Here is a 12523-nt window from a genome sequence, read left to right as displayed (position 1 = left end):
GCCACCATTTCACAGCCAAATAAAACAAAATATTAAATTTTTCACAATTTTAGGTTTCTCACTGAAAGTATTTACAAACAGCTTGTGCTATTATGGCACAAATTGTTGTAAAAGCTTCTTTGGGATCCCCTTTGTTCAGAAATAGCAGACTTATATGGCTTTGGCGTTGCTTTTTGATAATTAGAAGGCCGCTAAGTGCTGCTGCGCATCACACGTGTATTGTGCCCAGCAGTGAAGGGGTTAATTAGGTAGCTTGTAGGGAGCTTGCAGGGTTAATTTTAGCTTTAGGGTAGAGATCAGCCTCCCACCTGACACATCCCACCCCCTGATCCCTCCCAAACAGCTCTCTTCCCTCCACCACCCCACAATTGTCCCCGCCATCTTAAGTACTGGCAGAAAGTCTGCCAGTACTAAATAAAAGGAGTTTTGTTTTTTTTTTAATAAAAAAATTAAAATATTTTAGCTGTGATGGACCCCTGCCTTAGCCCCAACCTCCCTGATTCCCCCCCCCCCCAGCTCTCTAACCCTCTCCCCTACCTAATTGCCGCCATCTTGGGTACTGGCAGCTGTCAGTACCCAATTTGCCCCCAAAAACAAAAGTATTTTTTCTCTTTTGCACTTTTTAATGTTTTCTGTAGTGTAGCAGCCCCCCGCAATACCCCCATCCCCCTTCCAGATCCTTTTATTTTAATTTTTTTTAATCTTTTCCCCCCCCTCCTCTTCCCTCCTCATTGGTGTCAGTGACTAATGCGCGCACGCGCACGCCCCCGCACACTCCCGGCACATTGCACTTACAGGAACCGGGTAGTGATGGGCCGCCCACCCGCCTCCCTGTTACACTCCCACCCACCCACCAACGAACGGCACCATCGCTACCGGTCCAGAGAGGGCCACAGAGTGGCTCTCTCTGCATCGGAGTCTTCTAAAAAGGTATTGCAGGATGCCTCCATATCGAGGCATCACTGCAATACCCTGAGAGCTGCTGGAAGCGATAGCGATTGCTTCCAGAACTCTGTTAGACAACTGACGGACCAGGTACGTCTATTGTCATTAACTGGTTGTTTTTGCATGACGTACCTGGTACGTCAGTTGTCATTAAGGGGTTAAAAAGATAGATAATGCCTTTATTTACCATTCCCCAGTTTTGCATAACCAACACTATTATATTAATATACTTTTTACCTCTGTAATTACCTTGTTTCTAAGCTTCTGCTGACTACCTCCTTATCTCAGATCTTTTGACAGACTGGCATTTCAGGCAATCAGTGCTGACTCTTAAATAACTTCACTTGCATGAGCACAATGTTATCTATATCAAACACATGAACTAACACCATCTAGCTATGAAAAACATGTAAAATGCATTAATTTAAGAGATGGCCTTCAAGGGATAAGTAATTAGCATATGACCCTACCTATGTTTAGTTTTTAACTAAGAATAACAAGAGAAAAAAACAAATTTGATGATAAAAGTAAATTAGAAAGTTGTTAATTATTGCATGCCCTATCTTTAAAGTTTATTTTGGACTTTACTATCCTTTTAAATCAAATAACATTTTATATTTTATGTGTAGTCATAACAAAAAATTTTGATCTATTTTCATTATTTATTTTGCCTAATTTTCCTGTAATTTACATCTGTCATCAAAAAAGCTGCAGTATATAATATCCTGCATGATGCGGACAATTGACCCTGCAATAGCCGATTGCTTAAAGGGACACTAAACCCACATTTTTTATTTCATGATTCAGATAGAGCTCCTATTATCAATTTTTCTTCATTCTCTTGCCATCTTTATTTAAGAGGCAGGAATGTGATGCGTAGGAGCCAGACCAATTTTGGTTGAGAACCTGGGTTATACTTGCTTATTGGTGGGTAAATGTAATCCTCCAATAAGCAAGTGCTATCCATGGTGCTGAACCTAAAATGGGCTGGCTGCTAAGATTTACATTCCTGCTTTAAAATAAAGATAGCAAGAGAATGAAGAAAAATTGTAAATAGGAGTAAATTAGAAAGTTGTTTAAAATGTCATGCTCTATCTGAATCATGAAAGAAAACATTTGGGTTCAGTGTCTCTTTAAAAAGCACAGCAGTATATATATATATATATGAACCAGTGCACAGGTGACAATCAGGTGATGGGTGAGAGCAAGTTAGTAACCACTGAGTTACTGATCAGCTGATTACGTCACCTGTGCAATGATTCAGCTATAATGAAAACCTGGCCTGTTGGGGGTACTTGAGGACAATTGTTGAGAAACACTGCACTAAAGCACCAGCTCATCAGAAATGTATTGATTACCTGGAAAATAAAGCACACATACTCTGCTCACTGACACCCACACAAACTCTGCTCACATACACACTCACACAATTCTGTGGCACAGTGCCAGTTACTAAGCAATTAGAATGATACACAATCTCTTCTCTACTCACTACTGTATTGTAAAAATAGAAATAATTTACCATACAAGTTTTACACAAAGGACAAGTTATCAATACTGCCAACACAGCTGCTGCAATATGGTGTTCAAGAAACGCACGTGCACATCCCACTTAGGTATGCTCTTCAACAAAGGACACCAAAGGATACCAAAAGAATGAAGTACATAATAAAAGTAAAATAGAAAGTTTATTTATTTATTTTTTTGTGCAATTTCTATCTGAATGATGGAAATGTAATTATGACTTTCATGTTCCTTTCAAAAACTAATTTAATTTGCTGACTTGGGGCCAGTAACAGTTGATGCTAATTCTCAAAATATAAATAACTAGAAAAGTCTATTAAAATAGCATGCTCTATCTCTATCATGAAAGTTTAATTTTAAAAGTCTCCCTTTGACTATGTGTTTAACCAGTTACTTTACAGTGGCATTATTTCTAAAAACATTTAACAACTGCAATAATTATATAAAATTTTTAAATGACTAATTATCTCCTTTTTAGTAATATAAACTTGTATAAAAGCAGCACATATTAAAAACACAATGCAACAGCTTTCAATTGATTTGTGAATTACAAGTTAACAGCAGTCTTTAAATAAATGGAGACACAGAGAAAAATAAAAATAGATACTGCATCCTCTGACTGAACAGACATAACATATATGGAGTTTGTACCTAATTAAATCAAATAACCATGAAAAAGGGAGGCTTAGCAATATTCAATGTCAAAAACTTTAATTTAAATAATGTGGACACTGCACACTTAAAGTGAATGTAAATTTTTCCTGTTCGTATAATATAGTTTTGTAGAGAATCATCCGATTAAGCATACCGCCACAATCCGTTTTTAATAAAATGTATGATTTAGTTTTTATTTTATATAACAAATAACGATCATTCACTTACCCGCTCCTCCCACTCACTGTTTACGTAAACAGCGGTCCCACCCGCTGTTTACGTATCGGCACTGCGCGCTCCTGTGTAGTTTTTCAATCGCGCATGCGTTCCTGTTTCCGCTTTTTAACAACATAGTATTCATTGAATGAGTCTAACTCTATTCAATGAAAACTATCGTTGCGAGTGGTGAAGGACAGGATCTATTAAAAGTATAACCTTTAATCCCGCAATCTCTAAAGAATATAATATCGAGTGTAAGTTAATTTTTTAAGCTGCAATCTCATTTACTTTAAGCAAAATAACACAATGTACCGATATACGGAGCCCTTTCAGATCCACTAATCCAAGCGGCACAATACAGAGGAAATGACAGGACTCCGTATAACATTCTATTGCGACGCCGTGTTTAGATATATAGCGCATGCGCAAAATGTGCACGAGCTTACAATACATTAGCTCTACACCGTAAACGAACGCATGCGCAATGATGACGTATTCTGTCATGGTAAAGGGGAGGGTCCCCCTGTGGTTAGAGCCGTTATTGGCTATCAAGACGTCGATCAAAAAATAGAGGAACGGAGCGCGAATGCCGGGAGGAGGATGATTTTAGCGAAAACTAGGATAAAATACTGAAAATAAAGGAAACGAATAAAAAAGTTAAAATTTGATGAATGAAACTCAAGTTTTTTCTTGACAAATGTTACACAGGTGTTTAGACAAGAGGCTGACTTTACAATCACTTTAACTTCAAACTCTGGGTTTTAAATGATGGATTTAAATTTGAATTGACCCTTTGACTTCCTGTCAGTATTGGGTTATGCTCACTTACTGTCCCCCCCTGTTAATGAGCTGTATCTGAACACAATTTGTGTATCACAAGAGATGTAGAATACTACTTTACTCTTCTGCTTGGGTTATGCTCACTTACTGTCCCCCCCTGTTAATGAGCTGTATCTGAACACAATGTGTGAATCACAAGAGATGTAGAATACTACTTTACTCTTCTGCTTGGGTTATGCTCACTTACTGTCCCCCCCCTGTTAATGAGCTGTATCTGAACACAATGTGTGAATCACAAGAGATGTAGAATACTACTTTACTCTTCTGCTTGGGTTATGCTCACTTACTGTCCCCCCCCCCCCCCTGTTAATGAGCTGTATATGAACACAATTTGTGAATCACAAGAGATGTAGAATACTACTTTACTCTTCTGCTTGGGTTATGCTCACTTACTGTCCCCCTGTTAATGAGCTGTATATGAACACAATGTGTGAATCACAAGAGATGTAGAATACTACTTTACTCTTCTGCTTGGGTTATGCTCACTTACTGTCCCCCCCTGTTAATGAGCTGTATCTGAACACAATGTGTGAATCACAAGAGATGTAGAATACTACTTTACTCTTCTGCTTGGGTTATGCTCACTTACTGCCCCCCCCCCCCCCCCCTGTTAATGAGCTGTATCTGAACACAATGTGTGAATCACAAGAGATGTAGAATACTACTTTATTCTTCTGCTTGGGTTATGTTCACTTACTGCCCCCCCCCCCCCCCCTGTTAATGAGCTGTATCTGAACACAATGTGTGACTCACAAGAGATGTAGAATACTACTTTATTCTTCTGCTTGGGTTATGCTCACTTACTGTCCCCCTGTTAATGAGCTGTATCTGAACACAATTTGTGAATCACAAGAGATATAGAATACTACTTTACTCTTCTGCTTGGGTTATGCTCACTTACTGTCCCCCCTGTTAATGAGCTGTATCTGAACACAATTTGTGAATCACAAGAGATGTAGAATACTACTTTACTCTTCTGCTTGGGTTATGCTCACTTACTGTCCCCCCCTGTTAATGAGCTGTATCTGAACACAATTTGTGAATCACAAGAGATGTAGAATACTACTTTATTCTTCTGCTTGGGTTATGCTCACTTACTGTCCCCCCTGTTAATGAGCTGTATCTGAACACAATTTGTGAATCACAAGAGATGTAGAATACTACTTTACTCTTCTGCTTGGGTTATGCTCACTTACTGTCCCCCCTGTTAATGAGCTGTATCTGAACACAATTTGTGAATCACAAGAGATGTAGAATACTACTTTACTCTTCTGCTTGGGTTATGCTCACTTACTGTCCCCCCTGTTAATGAGCTGTATCTGAACACAATTTTTGAATCACAAGAGATGTAGAATACTACTTTACTCTTCTGCTTGGGTTATGCTCACTTACTGTCCCCCCTGTTAATGAGCTGTATCTGAACACAATTTGTGAATCACAAGAGATGTAGAATACTACTTTACTCTTCTGCTTGGGTTATGCTCACTTACTGTCCCCCCTGTTAATGAGCTGTATCTGAACACAATTTGTGAATCACAAGAGATGTAGAATACTACTTTACTCTTCTGCTTGGGTTATGCTCACTTACTGTCCCCCCTGTTAATGAGCTGTATCTGAACACAATTTGTGAATCACAAGAGATGTAGAATACTACTTTACTCTTCTGCTTGGGTTATGCTCACTTACTGTCCCCCTGTTAATGAGCTGTGTCTGAACACAATTTGTGAATCCCAAGAGATGTAGAATACTACTTTACTCTTCTGCTTGGGTTATGCTCACTTACTGTCCCCCTGTTAATGAGCTGTGTCTGAACACAATTTGTGAATCCCAAGAGATGTAGAATACTACTTTACTCTTCTGCTTGGTGTCATCTGTTCTTAGGTTACCTCAGCTTCCAGTTGTGTCACATGACCCTGCTCACTGCATCCTCCTTCTGATTAATCTATATATCCTTCACTTGCTAGGAGGCATCAAGAGGGGTGCCTCCCATTTTTCCCAATTTTTGCTGCTAATATATTGACAGAACACAGGTGGCGCTGCAGCACAGCTTTTCCTTTGACAAATGTACTGCAATGGAGAGAAGCGTTCCTGTACCTGCCTCTCCATAGCATTACATGGGGGGAAAATATTTTTTTTGGGACTTTTTTTTTTGTTTTAATTAAAATTGAATTAAGCTTTGGCCACATATGGCAGGGTAGGCACTGCCTCCCCTGCCTCCTATGAGTGCACGTCCCATTATGTGTGTATATGAATGGCCAAGGCAAAAGAGATCAAATAAAAACATGCAAATCACTGTACACTGGGTGTGTCGCTGTATTGCAAATTGTTCCAAAAAAAATCTTTTAAAATGTTTATAGTCTATCCAAATATTTTGTAATAGAGTAACTGCCAATATATATTATATATATATATATATATATATATATATATATATATATATATATATATATATATATATATATATATTCTTTACAAAGATTTGGATTCAGATCTGACCTGATATAAGGCACAAGACAAAAATCCTGTTTAGAAAAATAACACAATTATTTGCCCAGTTTGGTGAAATTACACATTAGATTTGTTAATATAAGTTTTGCTAAAAAAACACAAATGCTTCTAATTAAAACTGAAATTGGTTAGAGCTAGAATTAAGTTTAGCAAACTCAAGACTAGTTAGCAGTCCACTTGTGAACAGGTATCAACAACATATATCTCTATTACAATGTATGGAAATGTTTTCATGTTACCACTTGGTCACAAACATAGCCCCCTGCCACATTTCCACATCAGTCAATTTCTAATCTCAAGTTTAATGGCAATTTAAAATGAACTTTTATCAACTCACTATCTTTGTGTATGTCAAACCAAAAATAACCAATATTGTTATCAAAACATGAACTGCCATCTACATTTGAAATACCAATTCAAACATTTAAATTTCAGTATATCCTTTAAATGATAAATGTTAAAATGTCTCCCAAGTGAAAATTATTTTGGCTATACTATGTTTTTCCTCTAGAGGGTACACTCTCACAAAAAATACCAGCCACACCTCTCTGACAGGCATGGAGGGGTTCTTGTAACAGTTTACAAAATAATATATTACTAGAAATGTAAATAAAGCTGCAATATTCATGCATTCTGCTATTGCAGAGATATAATAAATAAATTACATACAGGTCAGAACACACACACACAAAAAAAAATATATATATATATATATATATATATATATATATATATATATATATATATATATATATATATATATATATATATATATATATATATATATATATAATGTGTGTGTGCATTATTTCTGTTATTTTTTTTTAAGTCCCTCAAGAGTTTCAGGTTTGTTAGACCAGAGCAGAAAAGCTAAAAAGCTGCCCGGTCTCCTCAGGTTTACTGTGCAAAGCTTACACCATCCCCGGGCACATTCCGCATTAGGGAGACACCCAGAAGCCCCCAGGGAAACACACAGCAGCTAAATGGCTAAAACAGTCATTTGAAAAAGAAGAAAAAAATCAAATGAAAAGAGTTTAAGAATGATCAGTTTTCATTAGACAGGAGAGCAGTTTTTTAGTTCCTAGTGCTCATCAGCAGATGACTATCACACAGTATCAGAGCTGTGCCCAAAGTGATCACAAGGTCCTTGTGTGAGTTCCTAGTTCACTAACCTACAGCTGAGATAATAAAAACACTCACACTGTGTTTAGCACAGGAATATTCTGCATTAAGTAAATTGTAATTCAGCACAGCATTATTAGAATATTGCACCACAATACCCCTTAAAATGACAGCAAGTTCTACAGTAAATCATCCATGCTTACTTGTGTGCGTAAAAACAATACGATAATAAAACGTTATCAAGTAGTCCTATCATGATTCATTGTGACTACATGACTGACAAGTGTGTTTGTTTTACCATTGCCTCCATAAAGGCAAAAGTGCATCCTGCAGAATTCAGAAACTCACCCTGCAACATGCTACACAGTAATTCATTGATCAGTTTAAGAGTTAAGACAAATGTCCCTAATTGGTCATAGCAGAGGATATAAAAAATATACTTTTAAAAGGGTTTATCCCTAGACTGCTCTGGAGCAGCAAAATAATCCAAACTTTGCCAACAAAATTATAGTTTAAAGGATTTGCAAGTTGCAACATTTATTGTGGAGGCAGATGTTTGGCAATGCTGTATATACTGTGTATGGGAACATTCACACAGCATGGCGCATCCCTGCGAGACGGGACAGCATGGCGCATCCCTGTGAGACGGGACAGCATAGGGCACCAAAAGAAGATAGGTGGGATAATACCACACAACAAAGCGGCAATGCCATGGATGCTAGAGTCATAGGTTAGAGTATTAGGCAGTATAATACAGCATGTGGCACCAAAGGAAGAAGACAGCATACAACTAGAGATAAACGACACAGCAAGTTGGAAGAGGCATCTCTTTAGGTGTAAATAGCTTAGAATTAGACACAAACCTGCAAGGTGGCAAATGCACCACACAACTCACACACTAGGATATTTATTACTCTAATTTACAACAAGTTCATTTAAAAACACCTCACACAACTCCCTCCTGGCTTCTCTGGCTCCACCACTACATGAACTTTAAGGTTGTTCTCTATGTTCCCTGGGACCAGAAACCAAACCTCCACGTCAAGGTTATGTTTGGACTCACCTGATCTCTGACCCAAGTTCTGAAAGGTCCAGTGAGTTCCAGGAGATGGAGCAGATACAGGGTTGTTCCTCTGGATTGCTGAGCTGGGAATCTGAGACTTGTTTGAATGTCAACCTCTCACATCACACCAGCTCCCTCCCCTCCTCTCCTTGCCTGGGGTGTGAGGTCACAAACAAGCTGGGTGTGGAAAAAATATAGATTCCACTTTGTCTGTATAAAGCAAATAAAAAAAGTCCTGAAATAAAGATCCTTTCACACCCCTCAGCTACTTTCAAAATTTAAAAAATGCACTTTACCCCAATCTCACACTAAATGTCAGATCATTCCCTATATCCAGTAAAAGCCAAACTCCACCCAAATAGCAAAACGTCTCAGATTGTGCAGCCCTGGTTTTATTTGTTTTTATTTAAGTGGTGCCACCCACAAAGTCAGATTGCGCTTTTTTTTACCTTTATAGAGAGCTATTCTCAGATCCAGAGTCATAAAATATAAATATCAGGGTGTAGTGACATTGCAGGCGACAGTTTGCAAACATTTATCCACGTGCCCAGAGCTTTAAACAAAAAGAAACAATATATATACTGATTTGTGCCAAAACAAGGCTGTGTGCCAGATCAAGTGGGTGATTGCTGGAGACAACGTTACATTTGTAGCTGTTCTGAAATTATGTTTTTTATTAGTAAAACTGTTATTTTTGTTTTACTATTAAGTGTTACAGATATCATTTTTACAAACACAAACAATAATATTTTGTAGAATGAGGGGACACGGTTATAATGATGTAATGAGATCAGTGTTTATTGTATTGATACAAACAGGATTAAAGCAATAATCTGGGTTATTCCTTCTCTGTACACGTATCAAAAGCACTAAAAAACATACTTAAACACTTACAGCTCATAATTGTCCTAATTACCAGAATAAGCCCTGAGGAACTGTCCACTCCTTTCCATTTAAATAGTTAACATCGGTCATGTTCCACGCACACCAACTGTAATAAGTACACTTTCTCCACACATCCTGACCACAATACCCAGTGCCCCCTCATAAATACATATGTTGCTCCCCATGTACTCATCTTTCCATATAAACTGACCACAAGCCCCAAACTACTCACCTCTCCTATACACTTACTGTAAACATTAAACTACCCATCAATAAAAATATACACTGACTGTATCCCCAACTGTACTCACCCCTCCCATGTACACTGAGTGTAGTGCCCAACATACTTATCCTTCCCATATACACACTGACTGTATCCCCTGAAGTACTCACCCCTTACCATATACACACTGACTGTATCCCCTGAAGTACTTACCCTTCCCATATACACACTTACTGACTGTATCCCCTGAAGTACTTACCCCTTACCATATACACACTGACTGTATCCCTCAAGTACTCACCCCTTACCATATACACACTGACTCTATCCCCTGAAGTACTCACCCCTTACCATATACACACTGACTGTATCCCCTGAAGTACTCACCCCTTACCATATACACACTGACTGTATCCCCTGAAGTACTCACCCCTTACCATATACACACTGACTGTATCCCCTGAAGTACTTACCCTTCCCATATACACACTTACTGACTGTATCCCCTGAAGTACTTACCCCTTACCATATACACACTGACTGTATCCCTCAAGTACTCACCCCTTACCATATACACACTGACTCTATCCCCTGAAGTACTCACCCCTTACCATATACACACTGACTGTATCCCCTGAAGTACTCACCCCTTACCATATACACACTGACTGTATCCCTCAAGTACTCACCCCTTCCCATATACACACTGACTGTAGCCCCTGAAGTACTCACCTCTTACCATATACACACTGGCTGTATCCCCTGAAGTACTCACCCCTTACCATATACACACTGACTGTAGCCCCTGAAGTACTCACCCCTTACCATATACACACTGACTGTATCCCCTGAAGTACTCACCCCTTACCATATACACACTGACTGTATCCCCTGAAGTACTCACCCCTTACCATATACACACTGACTGTATCCCCTGAAGTACTCACCCCTTACCATATACACACTGACTGTAGCCCCTGAAGTACTCACCCCTTACCATATACACACTGACTGTATCCCCTGAAGTACTTACCCTTCCCATATACACACTGACTGTATCCCCTAAAGTACTCACCCCTTACCATATACACACTGACTGTATCCCCTGAAGTACTCACCCCTTACCATATACACACTGACTGTATCCCTCAAGTACTCACCCCTTACCATATACACACTGACTGTAGCCCCTGAAGTACTCACCCCTTACCATATACACACTGACTGTATCCCCCAAAGTACTCACCCCTTACCATATACACACTGACTGTATCCCTCAAGTACTCACCCCTTACCATATACACACTGACTGTATCCCCCAAAGTAATCACCCCTTACCATATACACACTGACTGTATCCCCCAAAGTACTCACCCCTTACCATATACACACTGACTGTATCACCCAAAGTGCTCACCCCTTACCATATACACACTGACTGTATCCCCTGAAGTACTCACCCCTTACCATATACACACTGACTGTATCCCCCAAAGTGCTCATACTTCCCATATACACACTGACTGTATCCCCTGAAGTACTCACCCCTTACCATATACACACTGACTGTATCCCCTGAAGTACTCACCCCTTCCCATATACACACTGACTGTATCCCCTGAAATACTCACCCCTTACCATATACACACTGACTGTATCCCCTAAAGTACTCACCCCTTACCATATACACACTGACTGTATCCCCTAAAGTACTCACCCCTTACCATATACACACTGACTGTATCCCCTGAAGTACTCACCCCTTACCATATACACACTGACTGTAGCCCCTGAAGTACTCACCCCTTACCATATACACACTGACTGTATCCCCCAAAGTGCTCATACTTCCCATATACACACTGACTGTATCCCCTGAAGTACTCACCCCTTACCATATACACATTGACTGTATCCCCTGAAGTACTCACCCCTTACCATATACACACTGACTGTATCCCCTGAAGTACTCACCCCTTACCATATACACACTGACTGTAGCCCCTGAAGTACTCACCCCTTCCCATATACACACTGGCTGTAGCCCCTGAAGTACTCACCCTTCCCATATACACACTGACTGTAGCCCCTGAAGTACTCATCCTTCCCATATACACACTGACTGTATCCCCCAAAGTACTCACCCTTCCCATATACACACTGACTGTAGCCCCTGAAGTACTCACCCCTTACCATATACACCCTGACTGTAGCCCCTGAAGTACTCACTGTTATGTTCTCTGTGTAGTCAGGATTAGAACATTCAGTTGTGTGCTGTTACCTTGTGTCTGATGTCTCTTGCACATATCATGAAGACTCTGCAGCAGGAACTTTAGATAACTTTTATTCAGCTACAACCACATGGCTTATTCACTTACAGATTCCTCAGTAAAACTAACATGGCTTCTGATGATGTCACAGAGACCCAGACACACCCAGATGGTGTGGTGAGCTAAGCTTAAAGCTGCAGCACTTCTAACATATAATGATAAAACAAGGTTAGTGCAAAGATACATTAAAACCTGCAATAATCTTAACAT

General features: G+C 39.4%; 1 protein-coding gene across 1 annotated transcript in view; it reads right to left on the bottom strand.

Annotated features, from left to right (window-relative positions):
• The window catches only part of EMP2 (epithelial membrane protein 2), an 86394-nt gene extending 77221 nt beyond the window's left edge, over nt 1-9173 (bottom strand). Inside the window, exon 1 of the mRNA XM_053694900.1 lies at nt 8876-9173. The gene's annotated coding sequence lies outside the window, so the exon portion shown is untranslated. The remainder of the gene's footprint in view (nt 1-8875) is intronic.
• Nucleotides 9174-12523: the final 3350 nt, after the last annotated feature.

The sequence above is a fragment of the Bombina bombina genome, chromosome 11 (genome assembly GCF_027579735.1).
Source record: "Bombina bombina isolate aBomBom1 chromosome 11, aBomBom1.pri, whole genome shotgun sequence".
Classification (NCBI taxonomy): Eukaryota; Metazoa; Chordata; class Amphibia; order Anura; family Bombinatoridae; genus Bombina; species Bombina bombina.
The sequence above is the reverse complement of the archived record's forward strand: the minus strand, read 5'-3'. Positions and strand labels throughout refer to the sequence as shown.